General features: G+C 45.1%; 1 protein-coding gene and 1 pseudogene across 22 annotated transcripts in view; both read left to right on the top strand.

The window, feature by feature from the left end:
• Positions 1 to 26,448, top strand: part of NRXN1 (neurexin 1) — a 1,269,767-nt gene that overhangs the window by 814,081 nt on the left and 429,238 nt on the right. The window lies entirely within an intron of this gene.
• On the top strand, positions 22,750 to 24,009 carry LOC120401810 (annotated as a pseudogene).

The following is a 26,448-nucleotide window of genomic DNA, read 5'->3' as shown; positions in this document are numbered from 1 at the left end:
TATGGTATATTGCCAAGAAGTGGAAATCACTAACTGCTGCCTATCCAGCATGGCTGAGAGTTGTATAGTTGGGACAGCCACCTGCCAATCCCCAGCCTGTTTCCTCACATTAGTATAATCTGGTGGATTGGGCCCTAGTATTGGGGGAAAAAATGAAAATTGTTATCCACTCCTGCAGGTTAATTTTGTGGGAAAGGGTGATTAGGCACTCCATTTCCAATCAAATTAAAAATTAATTAGGGGAGAGAGAATGATCAAGTGGAAATCTACTTTATCCAGATCAACTTGTTATGTGACATCATTAGAACTGTATTTTGCACTAATGAAAGTAAATGTCACACAACATCAAAGATGATTTTTCTTACTTTAAATATACAAGTCTCTCTTTCCAAAAAAAGCAGGTTTTCTAAGAATGAAGAGAGTGTGAGGGTCCAGCAATGGATGTTTTGCCCATGTGAGAACTGCAGCGTTGGAGCCTTAGTAGGGTACTTACATATCCATTTGGAGATAATAAACTGTTAGCCCTTCAGCTTTTCACTACAAAGAAGAATGCAAGGCCATGTCTGCTTAAAAGTCAGCACAGGCACCCTCCGATTCCAAAGTAGGCTGACTATTTTCCAAATGTTAGCAATCACATCCCTTCCCATATGCAGCAGAGTTAATGCTTCTCCAGTCCTTGTTTGCTCCTTCATTTAGCTCATATACAAATGTAAATTAGGGGTGTAACGGGATCCCTGGGGTGCAGTCTGGGACTGTGGGACCGCTGTGCCCTCCTGAACTCTCTCCAGCCTAGGCTGTCTCTCACAATGCCTTGATAGTGACCAGCAAACCCCTCCAGGTGCTGTTATCACTCAGCACAACCACATGTGGAGCCCCACATCTAGCTAGATTTCATGAATGCTCCCAGAGCCACTCATGAATGACACAGAGAAAGGCACCAGAGCAAAAGCTCCCAGCTCCCTTCACTATACCTCAGGAATATACTGTCTTGTCTTGCTCAAGATGAGCAGTGCAAATGTATTAATTGGTTCAGCACTTTATCAATGGAAGGTGGATATACACCAGCCTTTGCAAAACCTGAGCAGATTTACCACACACTTCAGACAAACTCACTGGTAAAGATAAACAGCTAAACAAATTTATTGACTACAAAAGATAGATTTTAAGTGATATTAAGTGACAGGCAAAAAGTCATAATTAGTTATCAAAAGAAATCAAATATAAGCACGCAGTCTAAAGTCTCAAACCTATTAGACTGGGCAACATCTAGATTAAGCGGTTTTTCTCACCCCACTGAATATTGCAGTTCATAGTACACAGATTTCACCCTTGAAATCTGGGCCAGTCCCCTCAGTTGGAGTTTTCAGAGTGTCCTTGTTGCTTGCAGCGTAGGTGGGTGAAGGAGAAAGGCGAAGCATGGGCCTGCTCTGTTCTGTTTTATACCCTCAGTCCCATGTGCTTGGGGAACACACAAGTCCAGGCATGTCTGGGGTTTCCCCAATTTACAGCACGTTTTATTGACAACCATACAACGCAGTTCTCATGACTTCATATGCATTAATGATACACATATATGGACAGAGAAATTACTTTCAGCAGATTATAACCTTTCACCTGATACCTTACAAGGCATGCTTTATATGCAAGATCACAGAGATATGAAGAAAGTATAGGGTATGTTTATTCTGCAGCTGGGAGTATGACTGCAGCATGTGTAGACCTACCTGAGTTATCTTTGATCTAACTAGATCAAAGATAACTCGAGTAAAAATGGCTGTGAAGCCCTGGCAGAACAGGTGGCTGCATGGGGTATCCCCTCCCCTCCCACCCAGGTCCCTGGGTACATGCTTGAGAGGTGCCACCCATGCTTCTGCAGCTTCACTGCTATTGTTGCTTGAGCTATCTTTGATCTAACCTAGGGGAACATCTACACTGGAGCTGGAAGTGTAATTATGCAATGGAGACTATAACAGCATAGCTATGCTAGCACAACCCCACAGCATAGACACAGCCTATGCCAAAGGAAGGGGATATGCCAGTGTAGAAAAAACCTCCCCAGATGACAATCACTATGTCAACAGAAGCATTCTTCTGTCAACACAGCTGCATCTGCACTGGGGGTTAGGTCGAAATATTGGTCAGGTGTATTTTTTCACACCCTGAATGACTTAACTGTTAAGTACAGACCAAGCCTAACTCTGCTCTATCTAGCATGTTAAACAAGCAATATGGCCAGAGTAGCATGGGCGATGGTTCAGGCTAGCCATCTGAGTATGTACCTATGATTTCAAACAGGCTTGTAATCAGAACATAACATAAGAACGGACATACTGGCTCAAACCAAAGGTCCAGCTCACCCAGTATCCTGTCTTCCAACAGTGACAATGCCAGGTACTTCAGAGGGAATGAACAGAGCAGGTAATCATTCAGTGATCCATCCCATCACCCATTCCTAGCTTCTGGCAAACAGAGACTACGGACACTTCAGAGCATGGCTTTACGTCTCTGCCTATAACTAACTAATAGCCATTGATGGACCTATCCTCTGTGAATTTATCTAGTTCTTTTTTGAACCCTGTTATTGTCGTGGACATCATAACATCCCCTGGCAAAGAGTTCCACAGGTTGACTGTGTTGTGTGAAGAAATACTTCCTTTTGTTTGTTTTAAACCTTCTTCCTATTAATTTCATTTGATGATCCCTACTTCTTGTGTTATGAGAAGGAGTAAATAACACTTTCTTATTCACTTTCTCCACACCAGTCATGATTTTATAGACCTCTATCATATCCCCCCTTAGTCATCTGTTTTCCAAGGTGAACAGTCCCAGTGTTCTTAATCTCTCCTCACATGGATGCTGTTCCATACTCTTAATCATTTTTGTTGCCCTTCTCTGTACCATTTGCATTTCTAATATATCTTTTTTGAGATGGGGTGACTACATCTGCGCACAATATTCAAGGTGTAGGAATACCATGAATTTATATAGTGACATTATGATATTTTCCTAATGATTCCCATCATTCTGTTAGCTTTTTTGACTGCTGCTGCACACTGAGTGGATGTTTTTGGAAAGCTATCTACAATGGCTCCAAGATCTCTTTCTTGACTGTTAACAGCTAATTCAGACCTCATCATTTTATATGTATAGTTGGGATTATGTTTTCCAATGTGCATTACTTTACATTTATCAACACTGAATTTCATCTGCCCTTTTGTTGCCTAGTCACCCAGTTTTGTGAGATCCATTTGTAACTCTTCACAGTCTGCTTTGGATTCAACTATCTTGAGTAGTTTAGTATTATCTGCAAATTTTGCCACCTCACTGTTTACCCCTTGCACAAGCCTCTACCTAAATAGCATCACTGTTATTTTTAGCTTGCTAGCTTGAACAGAGCTAGCACATGTACACCTACACAAGATAGGAACAGCAAAGAATCCTGTGGCACCTTATAGACTAACAGAAGTTTTGCAGCATGAGCTTTCGTGGGTGAATACCCACTTCTTCGGATGCAAGCAGAAGAAGTGGGTATTCACCCACGAAAGCTCATGCTGCAAAACTTCTGTTAGTCTATAAGGTGCCACAGGATTCTACAGAACCAGACTAACACGGCTACCCCTCTGATACAAGATAGGAAGTACACCTTCTATCTGCAGGGTAGACTTAGTCTTAGATCAAAGTTAGCTCAGATATGACTATATGTGCTTCAATCACATCTTCCGATTGCTGAGCAGACCAACCCTCAGGTGCTTTTCCCTCCCATCAAACCAGGTGAATTTGCATTCCTGGCTCACAAGAATTGGTGGACTCTAGCACCAAGAGCAGTACTAGAAATCCCATAGAGGGTGGGGAGAGAAATGGCCACCTACACTGGTTCCTCTACACTGGCTAGCAGAGATAAACAGGCATGAGGAAACCACAGGGTGGAGAAGAGGCTCTTGCTGCATGTGTTCTTCCTGTGTTCCCAGAGAGAGTGGACTCAATAATGCTTCCCTCTGTAGTCAGTGACAAAATTCCCATTAACTTCAGTGTTTGTGTGGTCAGATCTATTGTACCTGCATCAGATACCATGCCTCTCATACCTGCTGCATGGGAGGTACCTTTTCTTTTCCCAAAACAATCTAGCCTTAAATTAGAGAGTAAAATAATGCAAATAATAGAGCAAATAGAGGTGTTTGGAGACACCTGGTTGATGTAATCAATTGGTCTGTTTGCTTTATTTCACAAATCAGGAATTTGGAATTAAAAACATTCAGGGAGAATAATGAACTTTCAGATTTAGGGAAAATACATTATTCTTAGTTTAAATAAATGGTCTTTTTTAACATCTTGAAAGTGCAGTGTTCCCCAAGAACAGCATGGGAGCACTAGACACTTAATTTTGCCAAGAGGACAAACATTTAAGAAGTAGAAGACTGTGAGCCCCTCTTCTCAGTAACATTACTTACTCACTAATTTTCTCTTTTATATTTTCCATCACACAGACCTTAACTGAGTGGCCCACTCTAGTTGAACAGGCCATCCCAGACCTAAAATTGAACAAGGCCAGATTTCCAATTGGTCACAATAGGCATGTGCCTAGGGCACTGGAGTTCTAGGGGTGCCTAAAAGTTAAAAGTGGGCTCCTGGCATGGGTTGGTGGCCGCCCAGTGTGTGGGGCTGGTGCATGGTGAGCATCTGTCAGCCCATCTGGGGGCACTGTGATCTGCAGCTGGGTGGGGTGGCTGCTAAAGGTAATAATTGGAGATATACCAATCTCCTAGAACTGGAAAGGATCTTGAAAGGTCATTGAGTCCAGCCCCCTGCCTTTACTAGCAGCACCAATTTTTTGTCCCAGACCCCTAAGTGGCCTCTTCAAGGATTGAACTCACAACCCTGGGTTTAGCAGGCCAATGTGCAAACCACTGAGCTATCCCCCCACCTCCAAATTTTGGCTACCCCACTGCCTGTGCCTTGTGCCAGAGATGGAGTGGGAGGGGCGTGGCTCGTGTCCTGCATGGCAGAGCTGGAGAGTGACTGCCACGCCGGGCTGTGGGAGAAACGGAAGATATCCGGGGACCACTTGCCATGCAGAGAGGAACAGTCCCTCCCTTGCACCTTATCTGGGGTGGGTGGGATGCATCACAGTCAGGCTGGGAGTGCCTCTCATGGTGGAGCGCATCATGTCTTTCCATGGAGACTGTTCCCTGTCTGCCCCCGCTGCCCTTGGGCTGTTCTGCCCACGGAATGGGGGGCTGGGTTGGGCAGTGCTGCTTTGAGGGCTGCTGCGTGGAGGAACGGGGCCAGTATATTTTGGCCAGCACAGATCTGATACAATCTGAAATAAGTTTCAGGTTCATATTGGTGCAGTGTCAGCTGTAAGCAGGGGGAGGGGCACTGAAAATGCTGTGCCTAGGGGTGCATAAGGTGTAAATCCGGCCCTGATAATGGCATTAAAATATTTATGTAAACATGGTAACTGATTTTACATGCTTCCAGGGTGAAATGCTTTCGACAGAAAGTCAGCATGATCCCATGTATCACTTATGGTGTCAAAATTGGGCTTAGGAGGGACTGAAAAGTGGTGCTTGAACCTCATGCTGGCCCTCTGTACAAAGATGAAGTTCAGCCTAAGTCTCTAGCCAGGGCCGGCTTTAGGAAGTGCGGGGCCCAATTCGAACAGTTTCGACGGGGCCCCGGCCGGGATGACTTAAAAAAAAAAATCCCACGTGGGGCTTGTACTCACCAAGCGGTGCTCCGAGTCTTTGGCGGCGGGCCCTTCACTCACTCCAGGTCTTCGGCGGCACTGAAGGACCTACCGTCGAAGTGCTGCTGAAGAACTGGAGCGCCGCCGGGTAAGTAAAAATTAAAAAGGCGCCTCTAGCCAGGGAAGGGATTCTCACTAGGCGGGGGGCCCTCTTAGGCGCAGGGCCCGATTCGGGGGAATTGGTGGAATAGGCCTAAAGCCGGCCCTGTCTCTAGCCCACAGGATCTCAACGTTAGATAATAAATGTGCAAGATTCTTCCAGACTTACTCAAGCAGCTTTGGCTTCAGTCCCATTGACTTCAGTAGGACTGTTGTGAGACTTAAGGACTGCAAGGTCAAGCCCACTGACAATGGAATGAGCAATACAATATGGGGTGTTGAATTATGTAATTTACTGGATTTTTTTTTAATATTCAGTGGGGCCTGCTACTGAATCTTGCTTTAAAGAAATATCCAGTACACAAGGATTAGGGATGAAGTCAGTAGTGTACTGTACTATAGAAATTGTTCTAAAAACAATTTGGAATTAATTATCTATAGCCAAGGAGTTGACAACACATTTTTGGAGGGTGGGGTGAAAATGACTTTAAGCCACCACTGTGCTGTGTGATGCACTAGGCTGGCTTTCTGCCCTAAATTAGAACTGCCTTAGTGATGCATTAATTTGTGTTGGTTGCTAATGGCCCTAAGACAGTCAGGGTCAGCAGGCTACAGGGAACTTTTTCTTCCCATGGTCATGGCCCTAAGGCTGGCAGCCAGCGTGGAGGTGTTGTAGGAAGCTGGCTAGTGGAGGATCCCCCTACGCTGGAATGTTCCTTTTGCAGTCAGCTATGCAGGCTTTAGGTCTGTTTTATGCTCCAAGTGCCCAGACCCCAATGGAGAATCTAAGGCAGGGGTGGGCAAACTTTTTGGCCCGAGGGCCACATCTAGGTGGGGAAATTGTATGCAGGGCCATGAATGTAGGGCTGGGGCAGGGGGTTGGGGTGCAGCAGGGAGTGTGGGGTGTGGGAGGGGTGTGGGGTGCAGGAAGGGGCTCAGGGCAAGGGGTTGGGGCAGAGGAGGGGTGTGGAGTGTACAAGGGGGCTCAGGGAAGGGGGTTGGGGTGCCATGGGGGTGGCAATCCCACAGGCTGGATCCAAAGCTCTGACAGGCCAGATCTGGCCCGCGGGCCATAGTTTGCCCAGCCCTAATCTAAGGCATAACATTTAACAGAGAATAATTTCTTTTCTATAAGTTCTTTTGACTATCCTATAGGTTTTTGTTCCAGTGATGTAATCCTCCACGAAACTCCATACCATGGATTAAAAGAGTTATAGAATAGTCATTATTTAAATTCTGTGGGACTTTTCTACAAGAACTAATGTGCCAAATTACTCCTCAACATTGTTGGTATTTTTTCAGGTCACAAAATATCATTTATCTTAAGTAGGGCTCCCTTCTGTACATAATAGGATATTAATATCGGTGTTAAATATTAATGGTAGAACATATGAGGATAAGTAAAGCATTTTAAGGATTGTGAAAAGTCAGTAAGCAAAGTGAGATAAACTGGAAAAAAGTTCAGATTTACTTTAATGTTTAGGGAATTTAATTTTTAAAATAATAAATAATATTTTTTTAAAGAATGTGAAATGTGGTGTTTTAGTTTCTTTTAAAATTGAAAAAAACAGTTTTTTAAATATTATATGCACAACATTTTTCCTTTGTAACTGCATAGAATTGATTATAGATCAACTTGTATGGGCCAAAATGCTGCTACTCATTTACACCAGTGCTTCCTCACTGCCATTACTGGGATTGCAACAAGGAAAAGGCCCAAATCTGCTCCCATTGCAGTTGGTGGAAGTTTTGCTGCTGATCTCAATGAGATTAAGATTAGGATTGAAGTGGCATCAGAATTTGGCCTTTAAATCCCCGTTCTCCAAACATTTCTGCATGCAGGTAAACATGTGACTACTCACATGCACAAGATTACTCACGTGAGTACATGTGTGCATGGTCAAGGTTTGAGGATGTACATTTTAGATTAAACCTGTGTTCTTCCAAAACTAAAATGCACAAGAACATTTTTAACGATTAACTGAGGAAAGGGGAAATTCTAATGCCCAAATTGTTACAGTTATATTACACAATCTCCAATGTTACTATTTCAAAATGCAACAGAATAAACAGTTGCTGCTGTTCTCTTTCCATAACATGTGTTTATAATACCGACATGCTTATAATAAAAAAAGCCATCATTCACCTAGGTTTGAAGCCAGATCATTTTTCTGATGTTGATTTTTAACTCCTGAAATAATAATCTTTTTATTTTTTATCTTTAGGCCACAAAGTTTACTTCTCTTTGCTCGGCACAATTTGACAGCTTTAGCTGCTGATGTCTGACATAAGAGAACCTAGTAAAATCTACTTGATAACTAAGCTGCTATAGCACTTTGAAGAAGTTCATGAAGAAAGATTTATAGCAAATCTGTTTTACAACAGAAAAAACGGTACCATTTTAAAGTAAGATTCTAACTTTTTAGTTCAAAGGGCTTAAACACAAACAGGTTTATGTCATTGGAAAAAGAGACAGATAAATGTTTTATTTATTATATTTACAGGGAGAGTTATTTTAAATGTGTGAGTCTGATTGTCCAGTCATTTACACTGGTGTAAATCAGGAGTAACTCTGTTGATGTCAGTGGAGTTACACAGGTATAAAAATGGAGTGAGTGTGAGAAGATGCCTCACATAAGACCTCAGAGTAGGTGCACTGAGTTGGCGCATATGCTTTCAGCTAGCTCTTTACATAGAGGTGAATTTCACCCACTGTGATCATATAATCTCTGTTAAAGTAATGCACACATAACACATGGCTCTTTAACATAGATGTAATTGAGCAAATAAAAGTGTTTTAGGCTTTTGTAAGTATTTTCTGTTTATATGGTGCCTTTAATCTCTGATGGCTGCTTGGTACTCACCTTCCCCTTTTCTCATTTTACAAATTTGTGGATATTCATAGATGGAAGTACAAGTAAAGATTATGTTTGATGTAGGAGTGGAGTTACATATGCAAACAATAGCTTGTGTGTGATGTTGCTTTCTAGTACCAATTCATTGCTACACTATAATTAAGAAGGGAGGAGGAAGAATATAATTGTAGCTAAGTAATGCTCTGTATACATTTCAGCTGTGATCAGTACAGTGCTGCCAAAAAACAATGTTTCCAAATGTCTGTGTTAAAACAAAACTGCTGCACACCCCAAACCACTGGCCTTTGGTAGATATTTTCTTCCTTGATTCTACCTGTACTCATATATGGTACTGTAGTATCTGAGCATATATTGATACATCTGTCCTCACAGGACCCTTCCAAGGAAGTATTATCCCTATTTTACAGTTGGAAACTGAGACACAGAGGATCAGATTCTCACTGGTGTTCCTTTTGGAATGGCTCAAAAGAGTCAGAAAACTACTGAATTCTCCTCAGCTGAGAATTCCCACTGTGCCACTCTCCCATTTGGCCATGGTGTAGTAGTTATGTCAGGGCATTGCCAGAACATGCCAGAACATGTTATATTCAGTGGTGTAAGTTAGTGCAGACTCCAGACTGCTCTAGCCTAAGCCATGGCTCAGGGTTGTGTAGATCTGCTCTGAGGATCAGGGAGCCATAACCAACTCCCTGACATCCCCTTCTCTAACAGCTGTATCAAACAGAAACTCAGCAGAGCAGAGAATATAGGCTGGAGAAGTTAAGGACTAGACCCTTAATTAAGTTTTTAGCACTTACTCACACATGCAGTCCCATTGACATGTGAGTAACTGTTTATCAACATGAATGTTGCACAGTCTAACCCTAAGATCACAGAGGGAGTCTGTGACAGAGGCAGGAATTAAAGATCTCTTGAGTCCCATTTTATTGTTGTCATTTATTTGTATTGTGGTAGGGTTTAGGAGACCCAATCCTGGGCAAGCACTCTGTTTTCTAGGCACTGTACAAACACCATTCTCCCTCCCTGTCAGCATGTGAGTTGTGTGGTGGAATTAGCAGAACTGAACTTTGAGAAAGATGATACATATAGATAACTGGAGAACTGATCAAGCAGCAAGATCATATCCTTGGATGCAAAAAAAAAAGTGCTTACATTAAAAAGAAGAGCTTCTCCTCTCATGTTAGTTTGTACCTTTTCCCATATTATGCCTTCTCAATGGTTTGTATTGGTGTCCATCTGTATTATTTCTGAATAAGGGCATATATCTAGCTGTAAAAAGGATATAAAATACTACCCTTTGTGTATAGTAAATGAACAAAACAATTCTTCCAGGCCTTCACAAGTTAGACATACCCATACTTCTACCAATGGCAAATCTTTGCAAACTCAAGTTTTCAAAAGGTCATAAAGACATGTCATAGTCTGCTTCTTGTCCTGCAATCTCAGGACACATTCTACACATTGCCTGATGTCTATTATTTGAGAGGTGCAATCATGATATATTGAGCCTATATTCAAATTGGTGGATCCACATCATGGTTCTGCCACCAGAGGGTTTTTCCTGACACTGTTTGCCATTTTGCTGTTGTGTATATATTTAGTTGCTATGTGAGTTTGTGTCTCATAGTCAGTATACTTTGTATTTTCTCTTTTTTCCATGTGTAGATGTGAATGGAGTGAGGATTTCATGCAATGAAGTCACCTTGTTTGATATGGCTACTTGCTTTGCGTCATTGGTTTTAGATGGTGATGGCATTCGGACTTTTCTTTTCTCTGGCTTTAGGATTGTTCACAATCTACTACGATGATGACACAGGTCATTATTTACCCAAAATACTGGGTATGGCCGCATCATTTCTCTAAAACTCAGCCCTGTGGCTTGCAGTAATTTTTGCATGACTTGCATGTGAAGAGCACAAGTTATTGCTCCTAAGGTCAGCCTTAACTTTTGCTTGATCTTCAAACACCTGATTCCTGGCTCTGAGAGTTTGTTTCTTTTAATCTCCTCCTATTTAAGGATATGTCTGCACTGTCCTCAGTTTAGCAGGACACTGTAAGTACAAAGTTAAAGATCCATAAACCTCTTCAAACAGGACTTATATTACTTAGAACTACAAAGCTTTAAGTTCATGCCACCTGGAGGAATTACAGCACAGTACTTTGGTTCACCCTGCTATTCACCCCCCATAGTCTGACCTATGGGGCACGGTAGACGTGTCCTAAGTAAAATATGAGAAACAGGTAAATAGAACAGACAGACAGGAGAGCACAAGAAAACTGTCATCTTCTGCTGCTCACAGTGCCCTGAAGAGTGAATCTCAGTAGTTGTGTAAAATTAGTAAACTATTATTGTCAAGCTAAAATCTTCTATCATACCACACTGGAGTGCACAGATAGGTGCTGTGCTTCTGCCAGGATGGGCAGAGAGTGGAGCTGGAGATTGCAACTTGAACTCAAGTGTTTCCCTTCAGGGTGCAATGGCGTTGAGGCCACTCCAATCCTTCCTATGGAAGAGACATCTCACAGTCTGGGAAAGGTGGCTGGGCACTGGTGACAGGCTTTTGGGAGATAAGACTTAATCCAGTTCCCATTGATTTCAGCTGTATTCTTGCCCTTGATCAGACACTGAGCAATTAGGGAGCTTTACACTTGGCTAATGTAGAGCTTCTGTTTAAGAGATTTTCTAGTACAACTTTTTGCGGTATAGGGCCAAATTTTGCTGTCAGTTGTATTGATGCAACCCCTGTAACTTTAGCAGGGTAGCATAGATGTAACAGCAGAATTTGGGTTGAAGTTTGGTGGGGTTAAATATTTTTAGAATGCTATTTTCTCACATATGGTATAATTTTTTCAATGTATGTAATAAAAGCAAATAATAAATAAAAACAATATAGGACTGAACCCACAATTAAACAAAAAGGAACAAAGATCCATCCTCAACTCTTTGAGGAGCAAATATATCTGCAGATCCTTCTAATTTTATAAATATTTATTTAGCGCATGCCTTTAAGCTCAATTTATTACATCATATTCTCTTGTGTGTTTATGAAAGGACCCCCCCACATTTTATCAAATTCCAGAATTTTTTGATTAATGGTACAGACATTTTCACCAGTGTGGCACAATCCATCATGCCTCTAATACAATTTTTAAGTAAAGGTATTCTTAGATCTCTTTATAATAGAGCTATTCTTCTTCTTGCTATAGTTACATTGCTTCTGCCTGTTTTCTCAGGGAAAGAATTAAGATTTAGCAGTGATATATTCCCCAAGAAACACAGATGAAGGACAGCAGGAGAGAGATCATTTGATCATTGCCTGTTAGGTTCACTCCCTCAGGGGCACCTGGCATTGGCCACTGTCGGTAGACAGATACTGGGCTAGATGGACCTTTGGTCTGACCCGGTACGGCCTTTCTTATGTTCTTATGTTCTTATGTAACTTAGAAACACTTTCATTACCTCTTCATCTGAAACCATTAATTCTTGGGCAAGTACTTACCAGTATATTAAAAAAAATCCTCTTTCTCTTAGATTTCAGCAGAGACGTCCAACTAAATGTTCTGGATTTATTTTGCCTAATTATCTTGGAGATAAATATATATGATGAAGGCACGGGTAATTAAAATGTATGGGTGTATGTTTAATGTTTACAGATAGCTCTTTTAAAGGGGTCAATATATTGCCATGTTTTGTCATTGTGTCTTAATTCTAAATCAGATTCCCATTGTCTCTGTGTTTGTCTTTTACAGTCAATCAGCAACAGATATAACATCGTTGAGCATTTACCTTTTTAATTATCTGTTCAGTTATATTAAATTCTGGTAAGAGTAAAGCAGTTCCCAATTTCTCAGTGATCTCTGGTTTTATTTGATGGTATCTTAAGAAATGGAAACCAAGTCTGTTGCAGATTTGGCTGTGAGGAACTTCTCAGAGCCACACTCCTGCTGTGCATTGTCAGAGTTGTACTAATCACTAGTTTCTCATCTGGTGCTAGATTTCAGAGTGTTGCGGATTCAAAGTGCTAGACTTTGGTGAGTAGATTAGTCTTAGTTCTGATCTGAATGTACACAGATTATCATACTACTGGACACTGGCTTTGTGGCAGGGGTTCTCAAACTGGGGCTTGGGACCTGTCTGGGGGTCATGAAGTTATTACATGGAGGGGTTGCGAGCTGTCAGCCTCCACCCCAAACCCTGCTTTGATTCCAGCTTTTATAATGGTGTTAAATATATAAAAAACTCTTTTTAATTTATAAAGGGGGGGGTCATACTGAAAGGCTTGCTATGTGAAAAAGCGGTCACCAGTAGAAATGTTTGAGAACCATTGCTCTATGGCATGGTTATGTGGGTAGTATGATGGATCATCTTATTTTAGACGCCAAACTAGCCAGGTCCCTAAATAGGTAACACCGTATAGCGAGTGTAGGTACTACCCATTAAATCTGGATCACTGGCATCTGAAATGTAGGTCCAGTACTAGAAAACACTACACCTTATAAGACAGAGTAATTGGTCCCGATTAAAAGAAAAACTGAAATTGTGTCTGCAAGGCAAACTGTATCCCATCCAGGGGCAGTGCCAGCCTCTTCCCGGTGGAGGCACTGAGGTAGGCCATGCCCCTCTCTGTGACCCTGCCCTTTGCTCCTCCTAAGTTCCAGTCCTGCCTACTCCTCCTGAAACCTCTCCCTGACTGGGGCTGTGACTGCTCTTCAGCTCCCCACTGTCCTTTGACTGCTCACAGCCGGTAACCGCTGCCAAAGTGGGTAGACCTGGCTCTGGGGCTAGGGTTGCCAGGCATCCGTTTTTTGACTGGAACGCCCCGTTGAAAAGAGATCCTGGCGGCTGTGGTCGGCACTGCTGCCCGGGCCATTAAAAGTCTGGTTGGCGGCGAAGCAGGAATCCGGGGCTAAGGCAGGCTCCCTGCCTGCCTTGGCTCCGTGTGGCTCCTAGAAGCAGCCGCCAGGTCCTGCAGCCCCTAGATGCATGGGCAGCCAGAGATGCTCCATGTGCTGCCCTTGCTCCAAGGGCCAGCTCTGTGGCTCCCATTGCCTGGGAACTACGAGCAATGGGAGCTGCGGGGGCGGCGCCTGTGGGTGCGAGGGCAGCGCACGGAGCCTCCCTGGCCGCCCACGCATCTAGGGCAGGGGTGGGCAAACTATGGCCCGCGGGCTGGATCTGGCCCCTCAGGGCTTTGGATCCGGCCTGTGGGATTGCCCCCGTGGTTCAGGCGGGGGGGGGGGGGGGGCCGAGGGCTCCATGTGTTGCACTTTCCTCCAGACACCGCCCCCCGCAGCTCCCATTGGCTGGGAATGGGGAACCGCGGCCAATGGGAGCTTCAGGGAGGTACCTGGAGGCGCGGCAAGGGCAGCGCACGCAGAGCCCTCCACCCCCCTCTCCCAGGGGCCGCAACACTTCCTGGAGTGGTGCGGGGCCGGGGACAGGGCAGGCATGCAGGGAGCCTGCACTGTACCTGGTGCGCACCGCTGCCACTCCGGAGCCCGAACTCCTGCACCCCAACCCCCAACTCCCTGCCCTAAGCCTCCTGCCTGCACATCGCACCCTTCCTGCACGCCAACCCCCAGCCCAGAGCCCACTCCCACACCCCAAACCTCTGATCTATGGCCCCACCCCAGAGCCCGCAGCCATAACCCTCACTCTCCTGCACCCCAACCCCCTGCCCCAGCCCGGTGAAAGTGAGAGAGGGTGTGGGAGAGCGAGCGACAGAGGGAGGGGGGATGGAGAGAGCGGGGGGTGAGGCCTTGGAGAAGGGGTGAGGTAGGGGTGGGGCCTCAGGGAAGAGGCAGGTCAAGAGTGTTCGATTTTGTGTGATTAGAAAGTTGGCAACCCTATCTGGCACTGGCAGAGCCCTCGTGGAGCAGAGATCACAGGGGGCGGGGTCCAGGAGCCTGGGCTGGACCAGGTTAGTCTGGGAAGCTGTGGGGAGTTGGCAGCTGGGAACGCAGGCCAGGGACTGCTCTTGGACACTGTCCTTCCCACCTGGCCTTACTCCTGAGATGCTGCTGATGGCTTCACTACCGCCTTCAGAGCTGGGCACCAGGTCATCAGGTGCTGCTTTCTCAGCTCTGCCTTCAGAGCTGGGAGGCTGGAGAGTGGCAGCTGCTATTGAGTGGCTATGGGGAGTTGGGGGCTAAGGCAATTTTCTGCAAGGCTATAGCCCACGCAAAGCGCCCCCAGCACCACCCCGAGCCCATCATATAAGCCAAATGCCATTGTTTATAGGCAGTAATGTCACGCACTGCACAAAGATCAAACCTCTAACTCCACACATGTAAGATAATCTGCACCAGAGAAGAGTTCTCCGATGTGCATGTCCATATACCTCTGAATGTAAGAAGTTAGATTGCTTGCATTATGTGAGTTTTTATCTCACTGGGTGGTGCTCAAACAGAGGTTCAAGCAGATTACACTAGTTTTAATCTGGTGTATTGACCTCAGTAAAACTGATGTGAGAAGAGAATTAGGCCATGCTCTCCATTTGACTTTGCAGTGATGTGTGAATATTTACCTTTAGATACAGAATGATTGTCCTTTAGCCAGAGAGCCAGGAACTTCCAGATCAGATCCTCAGCTGGTGAAAATGGATGTAACTTCATTGTCTTTAATAGAGCTAGACCTATTTACTCTCGTTGATGAGCCACACCCTCAATGTTCAAATGCAGGCTTTACAGCAGGCTCCCTGTGTGGCCTTGAGTAAGTCAATCATACACTTTCTGCTTCCATCTATAAAAAGCAAACAATAATACTAAATCTACTTTACTTGGGTATCGGGAAGATTAATTATTTAATATTTTTACAGTTTTTTATTACTGTTATTTTCAGTTATGTTTCTGGATGCCTTAAGGCTAAGAGATTAGGTTTTAGAAATGTTTAAGTGCTGATATGAGCAATGTCATATCCCAACCTTTCCATGCATTTTAGAGTGAAACATACAGAGCCAAGTGCTCCATACTTCAGCTGCACAGAACTCCAGTTGAAGTCATTGGGAATTTTGCTTTAGAAAAATATGAACCGTCTGGCTAAGGAAAGATGGTTACAACCTGATTTTATAGTGTCTTGTGGACATATCTTCTAGGAAGTTTGTAAACCTGATTTCCTTGATTGCCTTTCATTATGATGTTTCCACTGACAGATCTGTATGTAATGGAAGACCGCTTGAATGGATGTATCCCTTGCAGCTTTGGACATCATTGAGCAGTAGTTAACTAACCAAATGGGTGGTTGAATTGTTGCATAAAACATGGCTGTCATTTTCAAAACCTCTGAGACAGCAAAATCTTTATTTGTGCTGCACTAAGTTGAAACACCTTTCTCGGCCTGACCAATATCCCCTTTTGGAGATACACTGGGACAAGATAGCTGTTTTGCATAAGCAATCAAAATCCCTGTTTGGAGCATGTAAGCATGTGGAGAATCCACAGCATTGCTTTTAAGATAACTTGGTGCATTTGCAGCTTGTTTTATGCCCCCTGGACAGCATGACCAGATGTCCCATTTTTAAAGGGGCAGTGCCATTTTTTGAGGCTTTTTCTTATATAGGCGCCTATTACTCCCCACTCCCTGTCTCATTTTTTCACAGTTGCTATCTGGTCACCCTACCCCTGGGTCACATGGAGGTATATAGAACCAGATTACCAAAAGTATTTAGGTCCTAACTTCCATTGATTTCAAGACCATAGTGGATAACAATTGTTCTCTGTAAGTGTCTCTTACATTTTAATATCTTGGAATATGTACTGTATGTTCTGCCTATTGAAAGATACACTCTCTGAAATTATCTCTAGCTATTTTATTTATTTAAAAGATGTGATCTTATACCCTGAGTATTTTTAAAAGTTCCATTAAATTGAGAACTGTAGGTATAAATGTTAATTTAATTTTAAAAGTCTTTGTTTTCTGAATATAAAAGAAAAACAGCAGAACAGAAACCTTTCTAAAACTCTGTATGGATTGCTACTCACTCAGGTCAAATTTTCTCTAGCATTAAGCTTTTCTTTCTCTAAATGAACAATAAGGGAACAAGTTACTTTTCTCTTTTTTTTCTTAAAGAATTTTATAACTGATATTTCTGACATAAGTCATACATCAATATTTTCCCCACCTTTTTTTAATAAGAACAGCAAAACATTAGTGTGTAATTTAATATGTATTGTGGCAAATTGTCAATACTGTTATGGTGGGCCCCACGCTTTTCCTTCGTGTGATGGGTCAGGGCACTGCCTCTTCCCCTATTCTTGGGCTTCCTGCCCTCTCCCACCCTGGGCAGGGTTTCTCTCGGTCCCCTGTGCCTGGGGAGTCTCTCTGCTCTGCTTGAGCGGGGTTTCCCTTCCCCTGGTACTCTGATCCTCTGGTCAATAACAGTACTGCTCCAAAGTACAGTCAACTCTCCTTTCCTCCTCCCTTCTGACTGAAGCAGGGGTTTTTATTAGGTATCTGGCAGGGCCTTAATTGGCTCCAGGTGCTCTAATTAACCTGCAGTAACCTCTCCTCAGTCCACAGAGAATAAGACTCTGATCATCCTGGGGCTTATATACCTTCATCTAACACTCTCCCGTTGCCCTCTGGCCCTGCTGTATCACTTATCTCCCCCTTCCGCCCCCCCCCCCCCCCGCCCCACTCAACACTACAGGGTTTGACTATTTGGGATGCGAGGCAGTGCTGTCGTGACAGGCCGTCAGCGTTGCCATGTTGGCTTCCGGCCCTATGCTATACCCAGAAATGGAAGGGTTGCATAGTTTAGTCACTTAAGTTTGCTCTAAGCTGCACAGCCACACAGCAGGGGCTCAGGGCTGCGGTGGAGAAAGATGACTTTCCCCTTGACTTGCTCCTGCAGGGAGAGGCACCTCTCCCCATCGGCCCCAGCATGGACCTGCTGTAGCGGGGAGAGGTGCCCCTCCCTGCTGGTCCCAGCGCAGACCTGCCCCCCTTGCTGCGGCTGGAGGAGAGGAGCCCCTCCCTTGGTCCAGCCCAGCCCCGCTGGAGCTGCCACGGCTGGGGAGAGGCGCCTCTCCCCTGGTCCCAAACTGCTGCGGTGAGAGAGGGCTGGGTGAGTCCTTTTTCCCCACCGCAGCCCCGGGGCAGCCTGCACCCCAAACCCCTCATCCCTGGCCCCACCCCAGAGCCCGCACCCCATCACATCCCAACACTCTGCCCCAGCCCCGAGCCCCTTCCCACACCCCGAACCCCTCATCCTCAGCCCCACTCCAGAGCCTTCACCCTGAGCCGGAGCCCTCACTCCCTGCACCCAATCCTCTGCCACAGCCCTGAGCCCCCTCCCACACCCTGAACCCTTCATCCTTGGCCCCACCCCAGAGCCCACACTCCCAGCCAGAGCCCTCACACCCCTGCACCCCAACCCTCTGCCCCAGTCCTGAGCCCCCTCCCACACTCCAAACCCTTCGGCCTGACCCCCACCACGTGAACTTTGTTATGTGCACCAATATCACCTCCATATTGGTGCACATAACAAAATTCATTCCGCACATGGGAATAAAAAAATTAGAGGGAACACTGCTAGTCACTCTCGCATTCTTCTCCTTGTTTCTTTGAATCCACTTGAGTGGGGTGGGTCTGTCATGAGCGTGAACTGCCGCCCCAGTAGGTAGTATCGGAAAGTCTCCATGGCCCATTTGACCGCCAGACATTCCTTTACAATGATGGCGTATTGTTGCTCCCTGGGGAGGAGTTTCTGGCTGACGTACAGGATTGGGTCCTCCTTCTCCCTGCCCATCTGCGAAAGGATGGCCCCTAGCCTTATCTCTGAGGCATCCATCTGTAGGATGAATTCCATCTTGAAGTCTGGGGCTATGAGCACTGGATGACTGCAAAGGGCTGTCCTTAAATCTGTGAATGCTTCTTCTGTTGCATCGGTCCACCTTACTATATCTGGGCCCCGAGCTTTTATCAGGTCTGTCAATGGCCATGTCCTCGTGGCATAGTGAGGGATGAATCTGCGATAGTACCCCACTCTCCTAGAAATGCTCTGGCTTGCTTTCTGCAGACCAATCAGGGCCAGCCCGTTATTACTTTCTTCCATTGGGGTTTCACTAAGCCCCTTCCTACTACATGCCTGAGGTATCTAGCCTTCCCTAGTCCCACCGTGCACTTGGGAGGGTTGGCAGTGAGGCCAGCCTGTCTAAGGGCCTCTAGCACCACTTCTACTTTTCCTGGTTGTATCTCCCAGTCAGGGCTATGGATGATTACGTAGTCTAAATAGGCAGTGGCATACATGGTGTGTGGTCATAATAATTTTTCCATTAGTTGTTGGAATGTTGCGGGGGCCCCATGGAGTCTGAAAGGAAGGATGGTATATTGGAAGAGGCCATCGGGTGTACAGAAGGTAGTCTTCTCCTCAGCCAGGGGGATTTGCTCGTAGCTTTTTGTCAGGTCCAGGGTGGTCAAGTATCAAGCCTTGCCTAACTGATCAACTAGCTCATCAATGCGTGGTATTAGGTAGGCATCAAATTGGGCTATTTCGTTCAACTTTCGGAAGTCGTTATAAAACCTCAGGGTGCTGTCAGGCTTGGGGACTAGGATGATATGGCTGGATCACTGGCTGTGGGATTCTTCAATAAACCCACGTTCCAGCATCCTCCTCACTTCCATCCTAATTTCTTCCCTTTTTGCCTTTGGTACAGTTTAATCATTACCCTTGCTCTAGGACTGGTGAAAACATGGTGTTGGACTGTTGTCATACATCCTGGCTGCACGGTTCTGCTGGATCCTCTCGATCATCTCAATGACCTCTGTTCATTGTTCTGGAGTTAGTTCGGGGGATAGCCTTACCTGCTCTTGTGGGACATCTGTCTGGGGTGGAGCTCCTTTGGTGATCAGGCACGTCTCCCAGTTGCGCCAGGGTTTCAGTAATTTGACTTGGTAGATCTGCTCTAGCCTTTGGCGGTCTGCTTGCTTTACCTTGTAGTTGGCTTCCTCTATCTCATATGGCTCATGCCAGCTGGCCAAGAGCTTGTTTTCTGCTGTGAGCACCAGCACCATCACCCGTTCTCCTGGCTGAAATCTCTGTGCTTTCTCCCAGCGGTCGTAATAGGTCCGCTGGACTCTTGTGCTTTCTGCAAATGCTCTCATACTATGGGGGTCACTCAGACATCTCATCTGTGCCACATGCTTAATGACTTTCTTCCCTGGGTTGGGCTGTTCTTCCCTATCCTCCTTAGTGATATCTAATATGCCACACAGGTGGTGTCCATACAGTAGTTCCAAGGGGGTGAATCCAGTAGATGCCTGAGGGACCTTCCATATCACAAACATCAGGTACGGTAGAAGGGTATCCCAGTCTTTTCTGTGCTGGGCCACCACCTTCCAAATCATGCATTTTAGGGTTCGATTAAATTTACTGAGCAGGCCCTCTGTTTGAGGATGATAGACTGAGGTCCACAGAGCCTGGATGCGAAGCAGGGTACATAAGACCCTCATTCATTTCGACATGAAGGGAGTTCCATGGTTGTCAGGATCTCCTTAGGGATGCCCACTCTAGCAGTTCTTTTGCTATTGCCTTCGATGTGGGGCTTCTTAGGGGAATGGCTTCTGGGTACTGTGTGGTGTAGTAAAGGATGACGAGTATGCTTTGGTGGACCCATGCCAATTTTTCTAGCAGAACCACTAGGCCCATGGTTACCCTTTCAAAAGAGACTTCAATAACAGGGAAGGGCACCAACGGGGCCTGTAAATGAGGCAGGGGTAGGTGCAACAAGCATTCTGGGCAGGAGGCGCAATAGTGCTAGACTTCTGCCCATACTCCTGGCCAGTAAAACCTTATTTGGACTCTATCCAGGGTCTTATCTACTCCTAGATGTCTCCCAAATAAATGGCTCTGAGCTAGCTCTAACACTGCTTTTGTGTGCTTCCGTGGTACTAAGGGCTGCTCTACTTCTCCTCCCGCTCCCCTCCTCCCCCGTATTTGGTACAGCAGATTGCATTTGACCACATAATATGTCCCTGGGCCTTTGGTTTTCCCCTTCATAGAATAATAGAATCATAGACTTTAAGGTCAGAAGGGACCATTATGGTCATCTAGTCTGACCTCCTGCACAACGCAGGCCACAGAATCTCACCCACCCACTCCTGTATCAAACCTGTGTCTGAGCCATTGAAGTCCTCAAATCATGGTTTAAAGACTTCAAGGTGCAGAGAATCTTCCAGCAAATGACCCATGCCCCACGCTGCAGAGGAAGGCGAACCCCCCCCCAAGGCTTCTGCCAATCTGCACTGGAAGAAAATTCCTTCCCGACCCCAAATATGGCACTCAGCTCAACCCTGAGCATGTGGGCAAGACTCACCAGCTAGACACTCAGGAAAGAATTCTCTGTAGTAACTCAGATCCCACCCCATCTCACATCCCATCACAAGCTATTGGGCATATTTACCGCTAGTAGTCAAAGATGAATTAATTGCCAAAATTAGGCTATCCCATTATACCATCCCCTCCATAAACTTATCAAGCTTAGTCTTGAAACCAGATATGTCTTTTGCCCCCACTACTCTTCTTGGAAGGCTGTTCCAGAACTTCACTCCTCTGATGGTTAGAAACCTTCATCTAATTTCAAGTCTAAACTTCCTGATGGTCAGTTTATATCCATTTGTTCTTGTGTCCACATTGGTACTAAGCTTAAATAATTCCTCTCCCTCCCTGGTATTTATTCCTCTGATGTATTTATAGAGGGCAATCATATTTTCTCTCAGCCTTCTTTTGGTTAGGCTAAACAAGCCAAGCTCTTTGAGTCTCCTTTCATATGACAGGTTTTCCATTCCTCGGATCATCCTAGTAGCCCTTCTCTGTACCTGTTCCAGTTTGAATTCATCCTTCTTAAACATGGGAGACCAGAACTGCACACAGTATTCCAGATGAGGTCTCACCAATGCCTTGTATAACGGTACTAACACCTCCTTATCTCGACTGGAAATACCTCACCTGATGCATCCCAAGACCGCATTAGCTTTTTTCATGGCCATATCACATTGGCGGCTCATAGTCATCCTGTGATCAACCAATACTCTGAGGTCTTTCTCCTCCTCTGTTACTTCCAACTGATGCGCCTCCAGCTTATAACCAAAATTCTTGTTATTAATCCCTAAATGCATGACCTTGCACTTTTCATGCCATTTACCTCCACTACCTCCTCCCTCATGGTCGCATATAGTGGGTTGTAGGCCTGGTCCTGCCCAAAATTCTCGTGTGCAGGACCGATCTGGCCTAATTTTATGGCATTGGTTTTGATTCTGCCCCCTGGGTTGCTCCTACTGGTGCTGGGGACCGCCTCCTGGTCCTCAGTGGTCTGAGTTGTCTCCTGGCATCCCGGACAGATTTGCTTACCAACCAGGGCAGCTTTCTGGTTCCCCACTAAAATCCAGGTTTCTAGCCTTTTATCCTGCCTAGATTTCCAGAGCTTCCCAGGGGATGAAATAATTCTGAGGCAAGTCCGGTGAAAATTGGAGCGGGGCTATTCATGGGGGCCTTGGGCTCAGCCCAGCGGTTGCTACTCTCCCCTAGCTCTATTGGGGGGGAATAGGTTCTCAAACCCTGGGAAGCTCCTACCACTTAAAACCAGGTAGGGAGTCTGGGAACCACCCCTGCGGTCACCTTGGTAGTGTTCCCTTGGATCTCAATCCATCCTGGGATCATGGGGTAGAAATATGTGGTGCTATGGACTCATGTTACTCCTGTGTTTTTGGCCTGGGTCAGTTGGTCTTGCCACACTAACTTCTCCAAGACCAGTGTGACAGCACTCCCAGAATCCACCAAACTATGGTCTCGATGCCATTCATTTTTACCAGCCTCATGTTCCTATGTGGGGTTGTTACGACCTCCACAAGGCCAGTTAGGCTATATCGCTCTCCAGATTGCATTTCATGGGCTCCTCTCTGTTGGGGCACTGGGCTGCTATGTGCCCCAATTCCCCATACTTGTAACACTGGGGCTTAGATACCTGCCATCTATCACTCTCTTGTGGGGCTCCCATCCCCATGTCACCGGCAAACCAGATGGGAACAACATGGCGGTTTTGGAGGAGACATGGAAGCAGATCCAGGAAGTTGGTTAGCCATTCAAAGAGGAGAAAGCTGTGGCCAAACACCTACGTTTCATCTGTCCAACAAAATCTACCAACATGAGGGGCATAGAGTTCATTATTTTATTGCCTCAAAAGCTGTGGACTGCCTTTTGGATTCTAAATGGGCAAAAGCCAAGAAGGGAGAAGAAGCCTTATTTACATTTGAGAGTCTATAGCTGACTATTGCCACAGACTCCTAAAGAAACAGTTCTTTCACTGAGCATTGAAAGTGATGAAAATGAAGTCTGATAAGGACACACAAAAAAAGAAAAAGAAAAAGAAAGAGAAAGGAAAGATTGAGAGTCAGAAAGAGGATGAGAAAAAGAGCAAGAAGGAAAGTGGCAAAGGTGAAAAGACTAAGAAGGAGAAAGAGAAGGAAAAGAGAAAGGATGGTGAGAAAGAAGAGTGAAAGAAGGATGAAAGCTCAGGAACACCCAAGAAAAAGGAAACTAAGAGAAAATTTAAACTTGAGCCACATGAAGATCAAGGGTTTTTTTTGGATGGAAATGAGATGTATGTATGGATCTATGACCAAGTTCATTTTAAAACATTTGCCATGGGACTTGTTCTTGTGATTGAGGATATAGCTGCAACTATCTTCCCGCTTTGGCCTGCAGAGATACAAGTAGGTATTTCCCGCTGCATCCTCTTCCTTATTATTTGGCTGATAACTGGAGGAAGGCATCACTTCTGTTTTTTGCCAAATCTGACAGCAGACGTGGGTTTCATTGACTCCTTCAGGCCCCTGTACACACACAAATACAGAGGACCAAAACAGACTCAAGGAAAGAGGATAAATCAGAGTCAAGAAAGCAGCCGAAGTCTGACAGTGAGGAGAAATCAGATATTGAGAAAAAAGAAGATGAGGATGGAAAAGTCAAAGCAACAGGTAACTCAGGAGCAGAAGACTCTGGAGGAGAGCGGCATTTAGACACAGACAATGATAGGCATGAGCATGACCAATCCCAGCATAGTAGTGAAAATGGAAATGATTTTGAAATGATCACAAAAGAGGAACTTGAACAGAAAACAAATGAAGGAGATTGTGAGGAGGAGGAGGAAGAAGAAAGACCTAGGTGTTTACATGAAAAATCCTATCTCACTGTAGTTTTGAGACTGAATATGTCCAAAACAACTGGATTTTCTTCATTGGTTGATCACCAAAATGTAGTTACAGTAACATTCTTTCCATTTGTTTGCTGAAATACATGTTATCCAAACAGTTCTTAAATAAATAAATAAATAATCACTCTCCTGTGACCCACTGGCCCTGCTGTATCAGGGTCTGATGGTAACACTACTTGGCAGTTACCTGTCCCATGCACTAGTTCATACATCTGAAACAAAATGATTACACTTTTTATTTATTTATTTATTTATTTATTTGTCATTTACAAAAGTACTGGAAGAAATAATAATTTTAAATTGTGTAGGTTATTAATGAAGGTTTTTGTTATCAGAAACTTTTCACTTGGAAAAATAATACTCCTCATGCAAGGTGCAGATGAGTGTTTGATACATAAACAAGCAAATTAAAGCTTTTTCAGGTTTGGTGCATATGCTGAGTTTGTGAAATGGCACAGTAAACTAGTCATTGCATTAGAGGTTAGAATCAATTATTTTCTTTGACACTTCTCCTATTTTCTCCTAACAGCCACATTGCTTTATGGTAATTTCAGTCCTTGCTGAGAGAACTTGCTTGATCTGAGGTTGTGTGAGATTCCTAAATCTGGTTGTGAGGCAACTGTTATTTTTGGCAAAAATGTACTGGATCCTGTATTGCAGTTCTCTGATTTGTACTGCTTTTCTACAATAATTAGTGTGAATAAGAAGTTAGGAAAAGCTTTTTCACATAGAACCTTACACAGACCTCAGGCTGTGGTTTCTGAGATCATAGAATCATAGAAGATTAGGGTTGGAAGAGATCTCAAGAGGTCATCTAGTCCAACCCTCTGCTCAAAGCAGGACCAATCCCAACTAAATCATCCCAGCCAGGGCTTTGTCAAGCTGGGCCTTAAAAATCTCTAAGGATGGAGATTCCACAGTCTCCCTAGGTAACCCATTCCAGTGCTTCACCACCCTCCTAGTGAAATAGTTTTTCCTAATATCCAACCTAGACCTCCCACACTGCAACTTGGGATCATTGCTTCTTGTTCTGTCATCTGCCACCACTGAGAACAGTCTAGCTCCATCCTCTTTGGAACTCCTCTTCAGGTAGTTGAAGGCTGCTATTAAAGCCCCTCTCACTCTTCTCTTCTGCAGAGTAAATAAGCACAGTTCCCTCAGCCTCTCCTCATAAGTCATGTGCCGCAGCCTCCTAATAATTTTCATTGCCCTCCACTGGACCCTCTCCAATTTGTCCACATCCTTTCTGTAGCGGGGGGCCCAGTGCAGCAGTCTGGGAGCTGACCTTGTCTCTGAAGACTGAGGCATAAAAAGCATTGACTACTTCAGCTTTTTCCAAATCGTCTGTCACTAGGTTGCCTCCCCCATTCAGTAAGAGTCCACACTTTCCCTGACCACCTTCTTATTGCTAACATACCTGTAGAAACCCTTCTTGTTATTTTTCACATCCCTTGCTAGCTACAACTCCAGTTGTTCTTTGGCCTTCCTGATCACAGCTGTCCCGTCCATAGGATGGACTGGGGCAACTGCCCCAGGACCCACTCTTGGGGGGCCCCGTGCTTTGGGACGTGGGGTCCAGGGTGGCCTGGATGGTTAGCGGTTGGCCTGGCATCAGCAGTAGTGAGCGACCCGGCCTGAGCCCGCCCTGCTCCACTCCGCTCCTCCACGTCCCACCATCTTCTGGCATTGCTCAGGGGACAGGGCGGAAGCCAGAAAGAGGTGGGGTGGAGGCTTGGGGGAAGGGGTGGAATGGAGGGTGGGGAGGGGGGTGGAGCAGGGGCAGAAAGAGGTGGAGCAGGAGTTTGGGAAAGGGATGGAGTGGGGGCAGGGCCTGGGGCTGAGGGAGGAGTTGTCCTGTGGGACAGCCCTGTTCCTGCTTACACATTACATATGATTACATATTACATATGATTACATATTGCTTGAGCAGTATTTTTATACTTCTCCCTAGTCATCTGTCCAAGTTTCCACTTCTTTTAAGCTTCTTTTTTTGTGTGTTTAAGCTCTCTGAATATTTCTCTGTTAAGCCAAGCAATATTTGCTTTTCTTTCTGCACATCAGGATGGTTTGTTCCTGTGAACTCAATACGGCTTCTTTAAAATACGGCCAGCTCTCCTGGACTCCTTTCCCCCTCATATTAGTCTCCCAAGGATCCTGCCTATCAGTTCTGTGAGGGAGTCAAAGTCTGCTTTTCTGAAGTCCAGGGTCTTTATTCTGCTGCTCAGCTTTCTTCTTTTTGTGAGGATCCTGAACTCAACCATCTCATGGTCACTGCTGCTCAGGTTGCCACCCATTTCTACTTCTCCTTCCAATTCAAAAGACTATCCACTAGCTCCAGCCTAGGGTGGAGATACAATGTGAATGATACAGTATATCACTGCTTTTTTATGGAAATACTACAGAGGTTGGCCAGTATGTCTTTAATGTTAAAACAGCCAAAGTGCAGACGGATGTAGAGAGTAAGATTTAGATTCAGTGGTTCAGATTCTGATCTCAGCTATCTGCAGTAGTTACTCT

The sequence above is a fragment of the Mauremys reevesii genome, linkage group 3 (genome assembly GCF_016161935.1).
Source record: "Mauremys reevesii isolate NIE-2019 linkage group 3, ASM1616193v1, whole genome shotgun sequence".
Lineage (NCBI taxonomy): Eukaryota > Metazoa > Chordata > Testudines > Geoemydidae > Mauremys > Mauremys reevesii.
The sequence above is the reverse complement of the archived record's forward strand: the minus strand, read 5'-3'. Positions and strand labels throughout refer to the sequence as shown.